Genomic DNA, 20,124 nt, shown 5'->3' with positions numbered 1-20,124 from the left:
CCTCTTTATAAATCAGGTGATAAATCAAACCCCTCAAATTATCGCCCAATAAGTTTAATAAATAATTTAGCTAAAATAATGGAGAAAATTATAAAGAAGAGACTAGTAAGTTATTTGAATAAACAAAGGATTATCAATAGAAATCAGTATAGATTTAAGAGTGGCATATCAACAGAAGATGCAATATCCGACTTTTTGGAAAGAATAATTGAAAACTTCAACAGTGAAAAGAAAACTTTAACAACTTTCTTAGACTTGGCAAAGGCTTTTGACACTGTATCCCAGTCAAGATTATTAGAGAAGATGGAACACCTTGGAATCAGAGGCTCACCTCTCAAACTATTCAATAGTTACTAACTGAACGGCATCACCTACTTACGCTGAATACTTTATCAAGTAATAAAAACTTACTGAATATGGTCTGCCTCAAGGCACTGTTTTATCACCAATACTTTTCCAAATTCATGTTAATGATTTTCTTAAAGTTGACTTTGGGAACTGCTCAATCGTATCCTTTGCTGATGATACCGCTCTCACTTTCACTGGCAATTCCTGGAGGACGTGCGCCTTAGCGCAGAAAATGGTCTCAGAGTAGCACAATCATGGCTCGATGAACATCTGCTTACTTTAAATGCTTCTAAAAGCGTATTCATGACTTTCTCACTCAATGCCCAAACACAACCTCATGAAATAGAAAGTATTAAAATACACCAAGTAAACTGCAATTGTCAACAATCAACAAATCACTGCTTTTGTCCTGAAATTCGAAAAAAGGACCGAGTAAAATACCGGGAATACTGTTGGATCCATATCTGAGATGGAATATCATATAAACAGCATGTGTTTAAAAATAAAATTTCTAATATATAATTTCATCAAATGAGAACTAAATACTTGAAAATATCTCGATTAATCTACTTCTCTTATGCACAAGCTGTCTTACAATATGGAATAAGAGCTTGGGGTGGAGCCTTGAACACACATTTGAAAACTTTTCATAATTCAAAAATATATTATTAAAACAATTCTAGGCAAACCCAGACTTTATCCTACAAGCGATCTTTTCAATGAATTCAAAGTACTAACTGTTCGACAGCTGTACATAAAAAATTTGATAATATATATTAGGAGAATAAAAATAAAATTCTTCTTCGTGAAAGAAACTTGAATTTAATTTACGTCCTATTAGAGAAAAATTCCATCAAGACAGGATGGATTTGAATGTATGTAGAAGACAATTCACTTACATATCACAGAGGATAATGAATCTTGTTCCTACTCATTTTGTTGCCAATACAAGCCGGAGCAAAAAACTAAATTGCGAGATTGAGGAATAGATAAGATCAAATAAAACTGAAGAAAAAATCTTCTAAGCACCAACTGTTTCTTGTTTTTATGTTTTGTTTTTTTCATCATAGAATAATAATTATTGTGTTTTACTAACTTTTATCTAATTTAATCTACAAAATTATATTTGTGTGTAAGTTCCACTAATCTTTGTTCTTATTTTGGTTTAATTTATTGGTTTATATTGAATAAACATATTATTGCAACTTAGGTCTACGCACAGATTTTACCTTGTAGGCTGCTCCTTAAACATAGATGGACATAAAAAAATATATACTGCAGTTTTGGGATCATTTTATATATTTAATAGTATTTTTCTTGTATTATTTTTAGATGTTATAATATTAAATTATTATAATTGTGTATGTTTTTTGAGAAATAAATTTGAACTTGAATTCGAATATTGTAATCATGCGTCAATCTGAATTCATTTAATCTATTACTTCCGTTTATTGAATTTAATTGAACTTTTTTCCTAACTAATCATTCATGAGATTTTTCTGTACTTTTCAAAATATTTTGAATGATGGATGGAATAACTGCATCTGCGAACAAAAGTTCAAGGAAATTGAGTGCATCATGTGCAGTATGATCTCTTGGTGTGAATTGACTCATTTGATAACATGAAATTGATTTTTGTAGAAAGCTCCCAGGCATTCTCCCAAAAGATTCTAGTGAGATGTGATGGAGAAGGAAGTATACAAATTCTTGAAAAAGCAATAAAAAATTGCCCTACAGTCAACTTCTATTGCGAAGCAATGTAATTTTACAGTATAATTAAAATATCACAGTATAATGTTTTTCAAACCTGCAACACCTGAACGCAATCTGTACACGTGGATCTGATGCTGACTATCTAATCTGTTCTGGGAATTTGTCTGTTCAGCCAGGGTTTAATCCGAGTGGATCTAAAGGTGGTTCATGACTTAAGCTCGAATTATAAGCAGCTTTCAACATGGCAGCGCCTTCAGGGAGCAAACATGACGGGGCTTGGCACTCAAAGAAGCGCGACCCAAGTAATTAGCAAGTTGAAGTTCGGTCAACTTTGCAAAATTTATGCATAGGCGGCCATAAACATCACCACATTATAGCCGGCTATGTTAATATACAGTGTAATGTAACCACCCTTCATGGAAACATTTCGAGTATATGGGTTGCCAGGAATGAGCTACTGATGTGCTCAAAATGTCAACATTGTAAGGTGATAAATATCAAATTCTGAATGAGGCTTTCATTTTAAATCTTTGATAATAACGTGAAATATTTCAATTATATTATTAAAAAATATCGTAGAAAGAGATACAAGAGCCCTGTAGTTCATTCTTTTCATTATTTGTTTATGATAATATGCTTTATTGATCATGCCATTCCGAGCATATAGGTTTCCAGCAATGAACTACAGATGTGCTAAAAATTTCAACACTGTAAAGTAATAAATATCAAATTCTGAATGAACCTTTCATTGTAAATCTTTGATAATAACGTAGAATATTTTAGTTTTATCATTAAAAAATATCGTAGAAAGAGATACAAGAGCCCTGTAGTTCTTTTTTTATCATTATTTGTTTATGATAATATGCTTTATTTATCGCCATTCGAGCTATGGGTTGCAGCAATGAGCTACTGATGTGCTCAAAATGTCAATATTGTAAGGTGATAAATATCAAATTCTGAATGAGGCTTTCATTTTAAATCTTTGAAATAACGTGAAATATTTCAATATATTATTAAAAAATAACGTAGAAAGAGATTCAAGAGCCCTGTAGTTCATTCTTTTCATTTTTGTTTATGATAATATGCTTTATTGATCATGCCATTCCGAGCATATAGGTTTCCAGCAATGAACTACAGATGTGCTAAAAATGTCAACACTGTAAAGTAATAAATATCAAATTCTGAATGAGCCTTTCATTGTAAATCTTTGATAATAACGTAGAATATTTTAGTTTTATCATTAAAAAATATCGTAGAAAGAGATACAAGAGCCCTGTAGTTCTTTTTTTATCATTATTTGTTTATGATAATATGCTTTATTGATCATGCCATTTCGAGCATATGGGTTGCCAGCAATGAGCTACTGATGTGCTCAAAATGTCAACACTGTAAGGTGATAAATATCAAATTTACTGACTGAGGCTGCTTACCTTGTAAATCTTTGATAATAACGTGGAATATCTCAATTATATTATTAAAAAATATCGTAGAAAGAGATACAAAAGCCCTGTTGTTCATTTTTTCATTATTTGTTCATGATAATATGCTTTATGATCATGCCATTTCGAGCATATAGGTTGCCAGCAATGAACTACTGATGTGCTAAAAATATCAACACTGTAAGGTGATAAATATCAAATTCTGAATGAGGCTTTCATTGAAAATCTTTGATAATAACTTGAAATATTTCAATTATATTATTAAAAAATATCATAGAAAGAGATACAAAAACCCTGTAGTTCATTCTTTTCATTATTTGTTTATGATAATATGCTTTATTGATCATGCCATTTCGAGCATATAGGTTGCCAGCAATGAACTACTGATGTGCTAAAAATGTCAACACTGTAAAGAAGTGGATAACAAATTCTGAATGAGGCTTTCCTGATAAATTTTTGATAATAGTATCGTGGAATAGCTTAGTTTTTTCTATGTTTTATTAGAGATATCATGGAATAAATATGGAGAGCTCTGTAGTTTTAATAGCTCAGTTATACCATAGAGAAACAATAGCATAAGTAGATATCCCATGGTATAGGGCGTTGATGTCGCAACTTTTACTGTTATCTCAAGCCGATTCCTGTTGATTATTGTCGATTTTTACTGTTTTGTTGGGGTGAGAGTGTATGAACGGCACAATATGAGAGACTACCAGTGTCACACAGCTGCATGGAAAAGAATCACATGAACTTACTAGCTTGAGATAACAGTAAAAGTTGCGACATGAACGCCCTATACCATGGGATATTTACTTACGCTATTGTTTCTCTATGGTTATACTATGTATTATTAGAGATAACGTGTGAGAAAGATTCATTTCATTTATTCATTCATTTATTCATTTTCTTTACATACAAAGGCTCACAGAGATCCATAAAGAGCCTTATTTACATAATTAAATGAAACAACAATTTAACTTATATACATTTTAAAATATAGAAAATAAAGAAAAGAAAGCAAAAAGCATTACACAGTTCAAATAATCAAATAATTACATTCATATAAAGAAAAATGTAAAAAAAAAGCAAAAAGCATTTACTCAGAATAATCAAATTAATTTCATTATTATGAAGAAAAATGTGAAAAGAAAGAAGGTAAAACAATCCTTCCAAAGATTCTAGAGGAAAATACAATTAAAAAAAAAACTATTTAAAGATTACAGGAAAGAAAATAATAACTAATAAAAAAAAAAAAGCTAAGTAAACAGAAAAAGAAAAGTCTTAAACTAGGAGAGTTCCAGCCAGAGTTTACAAAACAATCATCTCAAAAACGAGCGTCTTATGATAGATTCAGTTCACAATGTTTCTTATATTCATTGAATGAGTTCGAAAAAGGATCAATGTGTTCATTCAAGCTATTAAACAGTCGTAAGGTTTTATGAAGAAATGAGTTGTATGATGGTTTGTTCTAGCAAGGGAATCTCAAACAATATATTCCTTCTAGGTCTTGCATATGGTACACTGAAATTAATTAGGCTGATAAAAATGGTAAATGGACGTTATGATTTAAGATATTATATACCACAATAGGGCATTTAATGATCTCCGCACCTGCAATGACCGAATATTAAATAAGGATCTCAATTCACTAGTTGGGAAATTGAATGGACAGAAGATACGAATTTCTTGATGAAAATTTGGTCTAGAAATCTATTTTGAATCTTCTCAATTTCGTAGCTATCAGTTACATTAGCGGACCCCACACCATAGATGCATACTCAAGTTTACTCCCGTACCAGTGCATTAAACAGTTTTATACTTACATCACAACTAGTAAAAGGTTTTGAATTACGAATTAAAAACCAAGTAGCCTATTAGCACTGCTAAGAACGTGATTAAATTGGTCTTAAAATCAAGAGTCGAGTCCATCAACACTCCAAGATCTCGAATGCTATTGACACTCAGATTGATGCCTGCTAATGAGTAAGCGTAACGATCATAATTCCTCTGTCTCGTGTAACCATAAATTTGGTTTTTGAGATATTTAATTTGAGTTTATTTCTATGACACCATAGATGGACTCTATCAAGATCCGGTTGTACTGAGCACAATCTTCAACACTCCTTATTAATTTATACAATTTAATCATCTGCAACACTAGGATCTTAGATGCAATAATGCAATCGGGAAGATCGTGGACTCCAAAGATGGAGAGCTTTGTAGTTTAATTTCTCATTATTCTTCTAATTTGCTATGTACATCGCAGTAGATAGGTCAATAATACCTCATTAATGGAAATACTGAAAGCATATAGTGTGGTACAAGTTATAATGACCCAATATGCCATCATGTTTTTCTATTATCTTATAAAAAGAGACACGCAAAGTCAGGTAACAGAAATTACCAATGATAAAGCAAAAATGTCGCTGTGGCGAGGTCCACGGTATAATGGTATTGGAGGAAGATAGAAGAACAGCATTGTCGATTCTCTTAGTATCTATAAATTTATGGTGACTTTATCTTAGGATTTTCTTTAGGTTTATAGTTTTCTGTCGTATTGTCACTGCTGGATGATAGAGAAGGATAGCAACACCAATGCTAATCAAATACTGCCATTATAACGTGCACCTCACTGTAGGAGAAAGATTCTTCATGAACAAAGTTGCAGAATCGAATTAAAACGACTAGATATTGTCAGAACCACTATTTTTTTGAAACAGCTTGAGATACACGCATACACCATTATCATTCTCTAGTAAACTGCGAGCTCCAACATCGAACAGCACTGCAGTACAAATGAAGCTCTACGTTTGGCCGTTAGCTGACGACCAATGGAGGCTTGGCTCTACTGTCATTGGCTGAGACTAGACACGCCAAGTTCTTCCAAAAAATGCTCATTAGAACCTTTCAACAACAACTATGAAGAGAAACTTACATCATAAGAAGATAATCATATGTTTGAGACTGAAGAAAATGTTGATAATATCGAAACTGAACCATTTCAGTGAGAACAGATTAATAAAAAAGCTACAATTTGAATGGAAATAAATAGTATAAAGCTATTTGATATTGTTTATCATATGAAATACGACCACTATCTGACCATATCAGTCGCATAATCCCGGCTTTAGCCATAATGAGAGCAACATTAAAACAGTCCAACAGCTCAAATGGAAGCTAATCTATGAGTTGAATATTTGATCATTTTCGTTCATTTAATTGTATTATCGGAGCCCAAAAATTCTAAGCTCCAAAGGCATCCCTTACTTTGAAGAATATCAGGGTATTTTCTGATGAATTTCAACTATTCATCATCCCAGATTAGTGAATTAGCTGGCTGAATGATTTGATTTGAAGTTCAAATAACAGAAACCCCTTTCTAGAGCTTCATTTTTCTCATATTTTTGACTGGACAGCTCTCAAAGATATTAGAGTTCTTAAAGCAAAATAATTCAACCGGAATTTATAGATGAGATTAATTCATGGATGGTCATTCGTCATTGGATGTTTTTCACGGTTAACGATAACGATAGCAACATTTGAAGCTTCTGTGCCCATTTTAATGATGAGGATACGATGGGATTCAAATTGTGGATTTATAATAGAATCATGTCAATAATTGTTTTGAGATTAACGACCCTCTCATCAATAATAAAAATGACAGAGAGTTTCCAGTAGATTGTGTTTCCAGTCAATTATTTTCATGAGAAGTTTTTGCATTGATCTGCAGAGTCAAAGGGAATGTATTGAATTTTGCGCAGAGGGGAGAAAGAATTGTACAGAAAATGTGAAACTTTATCGATAAATTTGCCGATTGTGGAGCGAGAAACCAAGTCGGGTGTAAGGAATCCGGCTGATTTATTTCGAGAGACGTCACCTACAGATTCTGTCTCAGCAAAGTGGATTTGAAAGCTACGTTTGCTATTTTCTAGTCTTCAGCAAGTTGGGCTAGAACCTGGTTTTTCGTTGCTCAGTTAGATCGAAAACAAAATTGAACACGTTTTATAGACAAGATCTCACAAAAAGTAAAATAGGACGCGAGTTTTGTTGAACAGAGTTTGAAATCTGGAAACAGTTTGATATCGTTTTGATGTGATTTGGAGTGGAAGAGTACTATATCTATAGGTTCATGTTTGAACAAAGTTTGGAGAAAAATAAATAAAGTGGCTGAAACTTCGAACACAATAGAAATGTTACTTGACGTCATCTGCAGGAAAATCAGATATTGTTTAGATTTCCTGCTTCTTTCTACTGAAAATTGTGAAGTGTCCTATTCTATTGAACGAGCAATTTCTGTTTATATGTTTAGATGTTTATATGTTTGTATTCCACCGGATCTCGAAAACGGCTCTAACGATTCTCACGAAATTCAGAACATAGTATGTTTATAATATAAAAATTCGATTGCATAAATCTCATCCCTGGGATAACTCGCTGAAGGACATTAGAAGGATAATCATTAACCATCTTTGGAAAAACAGCTGATAATAATTATTTCGTCGTCTGTTGATGATGGAAGTGAGTGAGCGAGTTCATGTGTGTGGGACTGTGTCAAAATTATGACTCAGCTGTTGAACTTTTGTAATCATTCAATCAGGTACTTAGTGCCGGTTGCAAATAATCCGGGTTATTTTTAATCCTTTTTGATTCCAGTAGAAACATCGTTTTGAAATGGTCTTCTCTGATTTGGTTCACGTGAATTTAATCAGAATTAAAACTTAACCGGCTTTTGAGAGAGAAATTTTTGCATTCCTCTGGAAGCTCGTTCCCCGATATTAAAGGTTATTTTATGAACTCAAATCATCGATCCCCATTTGGCAATGTAAATTAGAATAATGGAAACGTAGTGCTCAAGTAAAAAACTTTTTTTTCAAAACTGGACTTTGAGAACTACCAAGATGTCATAAATTTTTGCAAGACACATAGTCGCATTGACATTACTGTTGCTATTGAATGGTTCAATAACTTCTGGAATTTATTTTATTCACAGGTATAAATTCAACAATGCACTTTCTAAGTTGTTGTGAAGGTGGTATTATGGTTGTTATCCATATTAAATGAGAATGTTTTGATGTTGATAAAAACATCAATTTATTAAAACAATTCGAAATACTGGTCTTGTCTGTTACACCAATATCAGTCCTCAGTAAACTGGAAGTAGTTTATCACTAACATTTTCCAATCTTGAGCAGCTGACTATGAAATGTGATTGAAGCCCTGTGATTTATTCTTATAATATACTATTTATTGACAATAAATTCACTAATGGTTGAGCTCTACTGTCATAGGCCGAGAATAGACAAGTTTAAGTATTCCAAATATGGTCAGGAGAACAACAAAAAATGAAGAGAAACTTGGGTAACTAAGTAACAAAAACGCATGGATAATATGAGCAAAGAGGATTGCTCTTTCCTCATGCTTCTAGGTTCTTGCTTGGTGTTCTTGCTTTTTGCTCTTGCTTCTTGCTTCTTGCTACTCTTGCTTCTTGCTTCTCTCTTCTTGCTTCTTGCTCCTTGCCTCTTGCTTCTTGCTTCTTGCTTCTTTCTTCTTGTTTCTCACTTCATGCTTCTTGCTTCTTGCTTCTTGTTTCTTGCTTCTTGCTTCTTGCTTCTTGCTTCTTGTTTCTTGCTTCTTGCTTCTTGCTTCTTGCTTCTTGTTTCTTGCTCCTTGCTTCTTGCTTCTTGCGTCCACTCCCTCCAATCCTTATAGATATGAGTAGGAATGGAACTTCCATATTAAATGGAATAATACAGTAGAATAGAATAGAATGGAATAGAATAGAATAGAATAGAATAGAATAGAAAAATGCTTTTATTCTCTATTAAACTATAAATACACAATAATTAAACACACATTTACGGCTTGATCACACGATCGCCAGCCGGAAAGTCGGAAAATATGCGATTGTGGAAAATACAAAAATATGATCCCAGTGTATAGTAAAATACAAAAATTATACGAAATAATGATGAATCAAGTAACACAGTGAGCAATAAAATGTATAGTGTAATGATCTAGTCAGTAACGTAAGTGAATATACAATGAGAAAGATTGAATCCTCAAATTGAAACAAACTCAAAAATAAAACAAAAAACATTCAAAGCTTGAACTAAAATAAACAGAATGTTGAAGAGAGCAGAAAATAACAATATTATAAGTGATACCAAAAATCAAGTGGTGAGTGTCAATGATAGCTCTACCAATTAAATTCTTGGGTGAGAACATGGCTGTAATTACAGGCTTCTCTACAGTATGAGGCTAGTTTCTTCCAATCTTTGCCGTTCATGTACATAATGAATTCTTCCCTTGATTGTTCAACAACACCAAACCATTTCTTCCTCCATTCTTTCAAACTAGGGCATCGAGCAAAGAAATGGAATACATCCTCAGCCTCCTTCAGATTGCACATTGAGCAAATATAGTTCCCATTAGCTACCCAAGGTTTATAGTTCAAATGGATTAGCTTACCCCTTGCCTTGAAAATCCACCTCATAACCCACATTTGGAATAATACAGTATGTGCTCTAATGAGTGTATGATAACTCTCCTATGTAAGTGTAGAAATTAGACAAATATACAATAGAATAATCCAGCAGACTATTAATTTGTGATTTGAAATGAGAAATTACTACAATTTTGTATCATGCACATTGATTCTTTATTCTGTTATATTTTCGAGAAAGACGGAGAAAAGAGTCAATCTCGTTGGCCAACTAGCTTGATCTGTATATTGGCTCAAAGCATATTCTGTTCAAAATTTGAAGTTGATTGAAGAAAACAATCAAAAGTGATCGTCGAACATACAGACTGACAACGACTCGAGCCTCTCTAGTCATCAGTAGGATCTCGCTACGCTCGTTCAATGAGCTGCAATATACCTAATGGTTCGGAACCCACTGAAAACGGTGGGTCCACTGATCCACTCATCAAAGCTCGAAAAAGGATCTCAATCCTAAAGCAAATGCGGGCAACATAATTTGTACCCTAGTCCGGGCGCAAATGTCATTCCATGGTCATTTTTGAGTAACAGCCATGGAAGATGTCTCAATTTATTGACTGTCAATAATTACCGCTATCTTGTATTTTTCAACGATGTCGATTATTTTCGTTGTTTCCATCACCAATATTCTTATTTGTCTAGTTGTAACGAAGAGATAAAGACCATTTTCAAGTCTCTATCTTTAAGTAGTAATGAAAAAATAAATTTTACAGTTCAAGCTTGTTACTTCATGGAAACTTATGGTTACTTATGGAAAAACGCACCAGAAATCATGCAGAGTTTTCTTTGGAGGGCGCTTGGAGAACTCATTTTTTGACGTACGGCGCATGAAGATATATCCTTCCAAAGTTGAAAAACGCTCTAAATTTCATAGGTTCAAAATTTATCTGTATATCTTGCACAAAAAAAGTTATAATGGAATGAAATTTGAACAAATTTAGAAAAAAAAACGTTTTTGGGCTTTTGAAGGTTATAACTAAAAAAATATGCGTTTTAGAGGAAAATTGCATAGGACAAAAATTGTAGAGGAAGATTTTTAAAATATTTTCGTCTGAAAAAACAGTTGAATATTTTGAACGGTTATTGAAATACAAGCGATATAGCAAAACCCTGAAAATTTTGGCGGCCATCTTGTTTCCGAGGTGTTTGCCTGTAATTTCGACTTATCACTACATTGAGAAACATTGTTACCGTGGTGTATTTTACAATTGTGGTAGTTGTAACTCATCACTGAACCAATTCCACAACTGGTCGAGTCATTGCCGTCTCCTTAATCATAATCACGATCCTTATTATGCTAGACCTAACGAAGAAATTGAGACATTTTCCACGGCTGTTACTCAAAAATGAACACAGAGTGCCTTATTAATGGCATTTGCGCCCGGACTACCCAGTAAAAAAAGGATATCCCCAAATCGATACTTCAATACTTGGATTACTTACTTACTTGTACATTTATACAACACTGTCGTACTTCTATTCAATTCTTACTCACCTGTATCACACATTTAAACCCATAAGAGTTTAGTTACTATGCTTGTAAACAAAACCTATTTACTAGTGTATAAAACTTACTCTCTCACGATCCTGATACTGAGTACGAATTCTATATAAAATCCAATTTCCAAGATTCCACAGAGAAGAAGTAAGAGATTAGAAGTAAGTATTCCTTATAATTATTTGTGAAGATTCCAAGTTTGCTATTACATTGTTGAACGATGCACGGTAGTGAGGGAAGAAGAGTCGTGGGTAATGTTCATCAGTAGCTCGGTAGATTTAAATCATTCCGCGACTGCGCGTGACTGTCTGAGTTGCTAAGCAATAAATCACACGTGAGACTTCTTATGGCCGACGCTTTTGCATTATTTTACAGCTGCAAGACATTAGGTGCATTAGTTACACCTGTCAACAACGGGCGTATCCCGCAATAATTCCATTCCTTCAAGTTTCATGGATGTTTTCTGAACGTACAATTTACTCTACAACTGTACTCTTGCTATTCATAATAAAATATAGTCATTAGGGCGGCGGTTAATTGCATTCGTTTACAGATAAAAGTTTCTCAAGTGAGAAGAATGAAACCACTAGTTATTATCTGAACGTAATTGCTCAATTTGTGCAATCGTTTCAAATTGGATTTGAAGCTTTTGTTACTGGAGTATGTAATAAGTTACAAGTTTTTATTGAACTGTATTTCTCTTATTTGGAATGATATTGTTGCTTTAAAATACAAGTATGCTCTTAGATGCTCAAGTATGCTCCTATGCTCTTATTGCTTTAAAATACAAGAAGAATGCTCTTATGCTCTTATTGCTTTAAAATACAAGTATGCTCTTCTGCTCTTATTGCTTTAAAAGACGAGTATGCTCTTATGCTCTTATCGCTTCAAAATACAAGTATGCTCTTGGATACTCTCAAGTATGCTCTTATGCTCTTATTGCTTTAAAATACAAGTATGCTCTTATGCTCTTATTGCTTTAAAATACAAGTATGCTCTTAGATGCTCTCAAGTATGCTCTTAGTATGCTCTTATATTATTGCTTTTAAATACAAGTATGCTCTTAAATCCTACTATAACTAACGTTGTATGAGCGGAATATTTTAAAGCAGTCAAGCTGATGGGATATATGTGAAATAGATTTCTCCACTGATGACATGGAAACTACCCAGAAAAACAACTCAACTCCCTATTGTTGTAGCTTATACTGTGCTAGGCGGGACTCAGAGCCCATTACTATCCCAGCATCAGTCTACCAAAAGAAAAGTCTTATCAAGGTAGTCTTATCTTATTATAAGATAATCTTATCTTATCTTATTATAAGGTAGTGTTTAAAGACAAACTCAGTATCCGAGTCCTATCTAGACTATCGTTTTTTAGGCCTACCTATACTATCTGTTTAATAGTATTCTATCTATCATATATTTGAAATATTTGATATTTAAAATATCCTTTATCAGGCAGAGTTAGGACTCCGCCTGTATTTCATACTCATGACGTCAATTGATTCCTTTCCAATCAGGTTTCTCATCTCCACACCTCTTCAACATCAGTGAATATGTGTAGCATTATTTTGAACGGTAATTGTAGTATATTTGAATTCGAATTTGATTTTGAATTTGAAAAATCTTTATTCATAAACATGTACAGTTACATTAGGACTAGCGTCAATATACAAACAAACATAAACTTAAAAGTATTAGAAGTAGTAAAAAGTCTTAAACCTCCTATATAAATAAACAAAAATCGATGAACAACAATCACAAGCCCACAGTGCGATCTGCAAACTCCTGCAGGGAGTACAGACACAATGATATTAAAAACTCCTTGAGTTTTATACTTATTTTTTTTATTTTCTCTATTGCCTGTAATTGTAAAGGCAGCATTGTGAAGTATTTCCTTCCCATGTAGTGCGTCTTTTTCTTGAAAAATTCTAACCTAAGTCTTTCCGTTATTCTCCCAAATCTAGTATTGTAGCCATGAGTCTCATTCCGTAGTTCTTCTACAGGGTAATTCCTAACATACATAATAACATCGAATACATATTGCCCGTAAACTGTAAGAATGCCAAGCTGCGAAAGCCCCAGTTTTACAGAATCCATTCTTTTCAGAATCATCATTATTCTTAGTGCTTTTTTCTGTTGAATGAGAATTCTATCATGATTTCTCTTGGTCGTGGCTCCGTAGATGCATAAACCATAGGCCAGATGGGAGTGTATTAGTGAGTGATAAAGCGTTTTCATAGTTGGAAGACTGCATTTATCTTAAAGCATACAACCCAGGGGAGATTTTTCGACTACCTGACAAACATGACTACTCCAGGATAAATTACTGTCGATTCCTAAACCCAGGAATCGTGTACCGTTTACTAATTCCAACATTTCATTATCAATAAATACATTTGGGCAAATTTCATTTTTTCTCTGATTCGTCGAAAATGAAATTACGACTGACTTCCCCCATTTTGGAGAAGGTTCCTGTCATTGAGAAATTTATTCATGAGAGAAAGGTCAGTTGCGGATGTCTCTTGTAAACTATATTAATATTGTCATACCATTGAAGTATAAGCAAGTGCTACTGTGCTGTAGGAAGATTTTTGTCAACTTTCCCTGTGATTAACATCAATGATACTCATGTAACCAATGCTGACATTATGAAGTGAATCTCATTATAGTGAATCCTCTTCTACAGTGACTACAGTGACTATAATTTGTCACGTCTAGCTCAATATTTCCTTAGGAAACTCATGATTTTGAAAATTATGGAAAACCTAGCCTGAAAATAAGTGGAAATCTTGAAAGATCTTAGTAAATAACGTAAGGGAATTAATTTATTATCAGTACCCAAAATAAAATTATTAAAATTATTATTTGAGTACTAAAATTGACTTTATCAACTCAGGGTTATCTTCCGTTGACAAAGATTCCTTATTTATGACTCGCAAACGTGTGGCACTTTATTTAAGTTATAGATTGACTTTTTTCCAATCTGGGCTCCAATCTTCACACCTCTACAACATCATAACATTGATATAGTAGCATTAAATCGGTAATTGCAGTATTAATATTGTAATACCATCAAAGTATAATCATAGAGAAACAACAGCGTAAGTAGATATCCCATGGTATAGGGCGTTTATGTCGCAACTTTAACTGTTATCTCACGCTCATAGTTCATGTAATTCTTTCCAGTGAAGCTGTGTGACACTGGTAGTATCTCATGTTGTGCCGTTCATACACTCTCACCCCCAACAAAACAGTAAAATTCGACAATAATCAACAGTAATCGGCTTGAGATAGCAGTAAAAGTTGCGACATAATCGCACTATACCATGGGATATCTACTTACGCTATTGTCCCTCTATGGTATAATCAACTACTGTTCTTGAGCTGTAGTAAGATTCTGTCAGCACTACCTTATAATTAACATTAATACTTCTCATACATACAGTGACAAACAATGCCGACAGTTTAAAGTGAATCTTACTATATAGCGATGTTAGTTTCTGGTAAGTTCGAGTATACCATCATCATCAGGCTCACTGATAAGGCGCTTAAAGGCGGATACCGGGTAGCAGGACAGGGACTTGTCCCACCGTGTTAATTACTCTCCAGCAACGCTTCACCGACTAATTTGATTGAACATTAATTCATCCGCAACCCCTACCCCATTCACCCCCCCCCCAACAATTCCTCCATTCCCCACTAAATCTTGATTGATCATCGCCAAACTACACGGGCCGTTTACGTTGTTCTGGGAAATTTTATTTCAAAATTTCTGAGAAAATCCCTGAGAAAACTTGCTGGAGGACATTAAAAGGATAATAATTATACATCCTTGGAAAAACAGCTGATAATTTCGTCGTCTGTTGATGATGGAAGTGAGTGAGCGAGTGCATGTGTGTGATACTGAGAGCAAAATTATGACTCAGCTGTGGAACTTGGGTAATCATTTAATCAGGTACTTGATGCCGGTTGCACAAAAGCCGGTTAAATTTCAATCCTGATCAATTCCAGTAGAACCAATCAGAGAAGACATCTTTTTGAAATGATCTTCTCTGATTTGGTTCACGTAGAATTAATCAGGATTGAAATTTAACCAGCTCTTGTGCAACCAGGCCTTTTGAAAGAATTTTTTACATTCATTTGGGAATTAATCTCAATCCACTGTAATTGGTTAGAACCTTTCTTTATGAACTAAAAATATATTGTAATTTCTTCTTTCGTAATAAATTTGTTATGCTTTTGTACTCCAGAGCGAAGCTCGGTCCCTGATATCTCTTCTTAGCTGTTATAGTTAGTGAGGCGATTCTCACTTATCTTTGGTCACACTCTATTATTTTATGATAGTTTGGATGATTTTATAATAAGTCATTCAAAACCACCTCACAACTCTTGCAACTCATAGCGTAATTATTATTAACAAGTGGATGATTTTATAGTAAGTTCATGTTGCTCATTCAGAACAATCCCACAACTCTTACAACTCATACCGTAGATAACAATAGAGAGACCACTCATAGGTGGAGATACGATGCAGACCGACACCACCAGAGCCTTGTTCATCAGTACAGCTACAGATCTGCATGTACAGTGCAACAGTTACATTCAGCATGGGAAACTCAAATGAGAAGAGTGATAGCGAGAGATACAGAAAGAGAAGGCTATATAAAGTAGTGTGTGTCAGAGAGAAAGAGAACATAAACTAGAAGCAAGAAAATATATATCAGTTGGCTCTCTCTTCCGGAATTAGGTGGATGCTCTACCTTCATCACCTCGCCTGGGAAATTGTACTGTTGGGAATTATACAACATCGTCTCTATATAACCCAGTATAAATAAATCTCCCCCTCCTCCTAACCAGCACCGTGATAAGTGGCTTAGAGACACACACCGGCAGCCTATATCTCTCCCCCCCCACCACGACAACCCATCATGCGAAATTATTTGTATCTCCCATTGTTTCATAGGATGCATTGCCTGGCTCCTGTGTGTGTGTACCTACACCTGAATGCGTGCGTGCGAAATATAACAAAAGGCGTTCTAGCAGGTCCCCGCACCCCGCAACAATGTTTAATCTTGTGCTGCCGTTTGCGTTTGGTGTGAATAACTGCTGCAGTGATCAAGCGGACTACAGCGTTGTAGCCGAGAGTGCAGAATCGAAAAAGTGCTGTGCCCGAATTACGTGCCTGCATGTAGAGTTTTTTTATTCATTTGAAAGAGAAAAATAAATAGGTAATATCTATACACGGGTGGTTTTTTCTGGGTATTCTCCAGTGTTATAGAGAATATTTATACAACCAGTAATGTTTTATAACTCCCGAGGTAAACCCAAGTGCAGTTTTCACTGTTTACTCTCCAGTTGTAGAAAATTTTTATACAAACAGGATTTTTTTATACTTGTGAGGTAGGTAAGTCCATACAATATACAATACCATGAACAGGGTACAAACCAAGAGTGAAATATACGAAAAGTATGGGAACAAAACATGCAGATCAGGAAAACACTTTAAAAAATGCACAATGTAATCCCATAGAGTAAAAAATCCGTTTGAAGTAATAATTTGTCTCTGGTAATCCATAGAAAATATAATTAATATCTCCTCGAGCACGGTAGAGAAGCATAGGTACAATGTTCAATGCATAGAATTTCATTAATGAATTGAATTTCATGAGAATTTTATTGTTAGTAGGTACCAGAAGAATGAATAGGTCGGCAGGATTTGATTTTGAGAGAAACATTGCTCTTGTTCAACTTTTACTGATGGATTCCCTCGAAAATTATGGAATCAAAATAAATATTAAATTCATAGTGAAAAGTGATACATAGTGAACTTCTTCGTGATCATGTGAACTATATTACTTCGATGAATACATCGAAATATTGGCCTATTGGGAAACGAGTTGTTGAGAATGAATTGTTTGAAACTTGCAAATATTTCAATCATGATTTTCCATCACTGGGATATACAGTAATTTGTTTATAAAAAATACATTAAGGACTCAAATATAGCTGTATATAAAATTCATTGACAATATTGATTGATTATTGATTTCCTTTCCGAAATCCAGAACTACAAGTTTTGGATTTCTATTACTAGACGACATCAGTGAGACAAACAGGATGAGATCAGCGAATAAAATATTTAGATGTTGTGAAATATTACTCAATTCGATAAAATATTATATGAAGAGGTAGAATCTAAGTTTTACAATAGAATGATCTGAATGTGTTTCGCTGGAAGGGAAACTATGACAAGCAACCACATAAATGTATAGTAAATTTTATTGGTTTTTTCGAATAATGAATTTCATACAATCACTGAAAAATAAATGAACCAGAAACTTTCCCTGATAGTGTCTCTCTAGCGAAGCCAGTGCACACATGAGCATCAAATAGTCAACTATTTTGGTATAATGTTGTGAATTGTTTATTTTAGAATGTGACTCTCATAACCTATATTCTTGGACTGTGTGTTGTTTAAATGATTGGAATAGAAAAAGTTTTGGGCTTTAGCATGTTGATCCTTTACGCAAGTGATTGTAGGTACTTATTAAAATAAATAAATAAGTCAACTACAGATTCAAAAATCAGATCGTCCAGTAGTAATCCAACTTCCATTCGAAGCCCGCTACTCATTCCACTAAGCTGAAAACTGATTTAATAAGCTTTATTAATACGCAGAGATTATACTTCATTGTTAATAGCCCACTGATACGACAGACTTAGCAAGACTTACTACAGCATCAGACTTAAAACTTTGCCATGTTCGAAAGCCTGCATTAAGTTGGAGTGATTAATGGATATAATTTGGAGATTAGCATCTGAGTTCACCCACGACAGAAAGCGTGTTAAAAGCAATTCACGTCACTACTGATTCTGATAATATCGTTCTAATGTCTCTCTTAATTTCGTTCAGAAAGCACTTCACTGATTTTGATCGCGATATCAGTGCTGTTGTTATGAGAGTATGAGTTTGTAAAATGGATGTTGCTACAAGTACTCTACGAAATAATCGAGATGGTAGGTGTAGATAGAGGTCAATATTATAATTGGAGGAAATCGTTTTCTCAAAATTACTTAATTGAGATATTTATTATGTATTATTAATGACCGATAGTATGATGAAGTCAAAAAGTGGTTGATACGTGAAAAATTAGAACGAGAGTTTTTGTTGAATGTTGTAACAAGTACTCTACGAAATAATTGAGGTAGAAGGTGTAGATAGAGGTCAATACCGTATCATAATTGGAGGAAATTATTTCCTGAACATTACCTAATCGAGATATTTATTACGAATTAATGACCGTGATGAAGTCCAAAAAGTGGTTGATACATAAAAAACAGATCGATAGTTGATAAGCTTTTTCTACAGTGATTTTCTTTAACGATTGTTTACGTGACAATATGGTACGTGGTCTCCAAAGTCAAAGTCAATTATGCTCGATATAGAAGAATCCTGGTACATTATACTTCCTTTGTAACGTAATATTTATTTTGATTAAACTTGGACTTACTCCTACTCAAGACTGGAAGTGAAAGTAACTCTGTTGAATAGAATATTTCAAAGGAAATAATGTTTTATTAACTTTTTGTTGATGGCCAGGCTACTCTTATTTATCTTGAAAAATCAAAGTGGGTCTAGCCTTTTTTTAAACTTTTTATTCATAACAGGTTTCAATATCTTAATACCATTCACTCACTTGAAAATGGCAAAAATATGACTGTTGAAACATGTTGTGTATAAAAAGTTTTAGAAAGGGGTACTCTGATTTTAAATTCCCATAAAAAAAGTGTTCTATTTTCTAAGATATGGAGGTTTGTTATGCAGGACTCTGAGCTCTACTGAACAAAAATAATATATTGTCTCTGTCAGAATCACTTGTAAAATAGTTTATTGACTATTGAATCACTGAATAATACACATAGAATTATTATGGTACATTTTATAGGTTCAAAACTAAATTTGGTGATAAAGCTTTTGAATTAGCGCATCTATTATTGCTTATGAAGACAAGTCTGATGTAAGTTACATCTGATGACCACTGTCGTTACGTCTAACCACTACCTCCGTAAACTTGCACATTTTAAATTTCAAACTGATTTGAGATTTCATAATCTCATTAGTGACAGAGTCAAGACAAATAAGTTTAAGTTATTGATTTATTTGGTATAATCGTCTATTGTATTTTATTCAAAGTTCGTTGACGTTACGTTTAGTGCACGTTGTTGCTACAGCAGTGTACTGTTGGACACGTTCTTTGCAGGCAATTTGCGAGGTAATTTGGGGACCACCACAGAGTTTTGCAGTGTAATGATGACTGCCGTTCTCTGTCACTCTGTGGGCTGCTCATCACGAAAATGTCGCTTTGCAGAGGCGACTTTGGTCGGTGACATCACAGACTTTGGAAACAAAATTGGTACCGAATTGTAGTTTAATAATTTAATATACCGTTTGAACTATAGGACCGCTTGTTCTAACCGGTAGTAGAGAGGAAATTGAAGAGTATGGGGCGATTCCAATTATTGTGTGCAATGTTTTATTATAGATAATAAACTACTTTTATATACTTGAGAATCTAAGTGCCGGTTGCACAAAAGCCGGTTAAATTTTAACCGTGATTAATT

Source organism: Nilaparvata lugens, chromosome 11, assembly GCF_014356525.2.
Source record: "Nilaparvata lugens isolate BPH chromosome 11, ASM1435652v1, whole genome shotgun sequence".
NCBI classification, from domain to species: domain Eukaryota; kingdom Metazoa; phylum Arthropoda; class Insecta; order Hemiptera; family Delphacidae; genus Nilaparvata; species Nilaparvata lugens.
The sequence above is the reverse complement of the archived record's forward strand: the minus strand, read 5'-3'. Positions refer to the sequence as shown.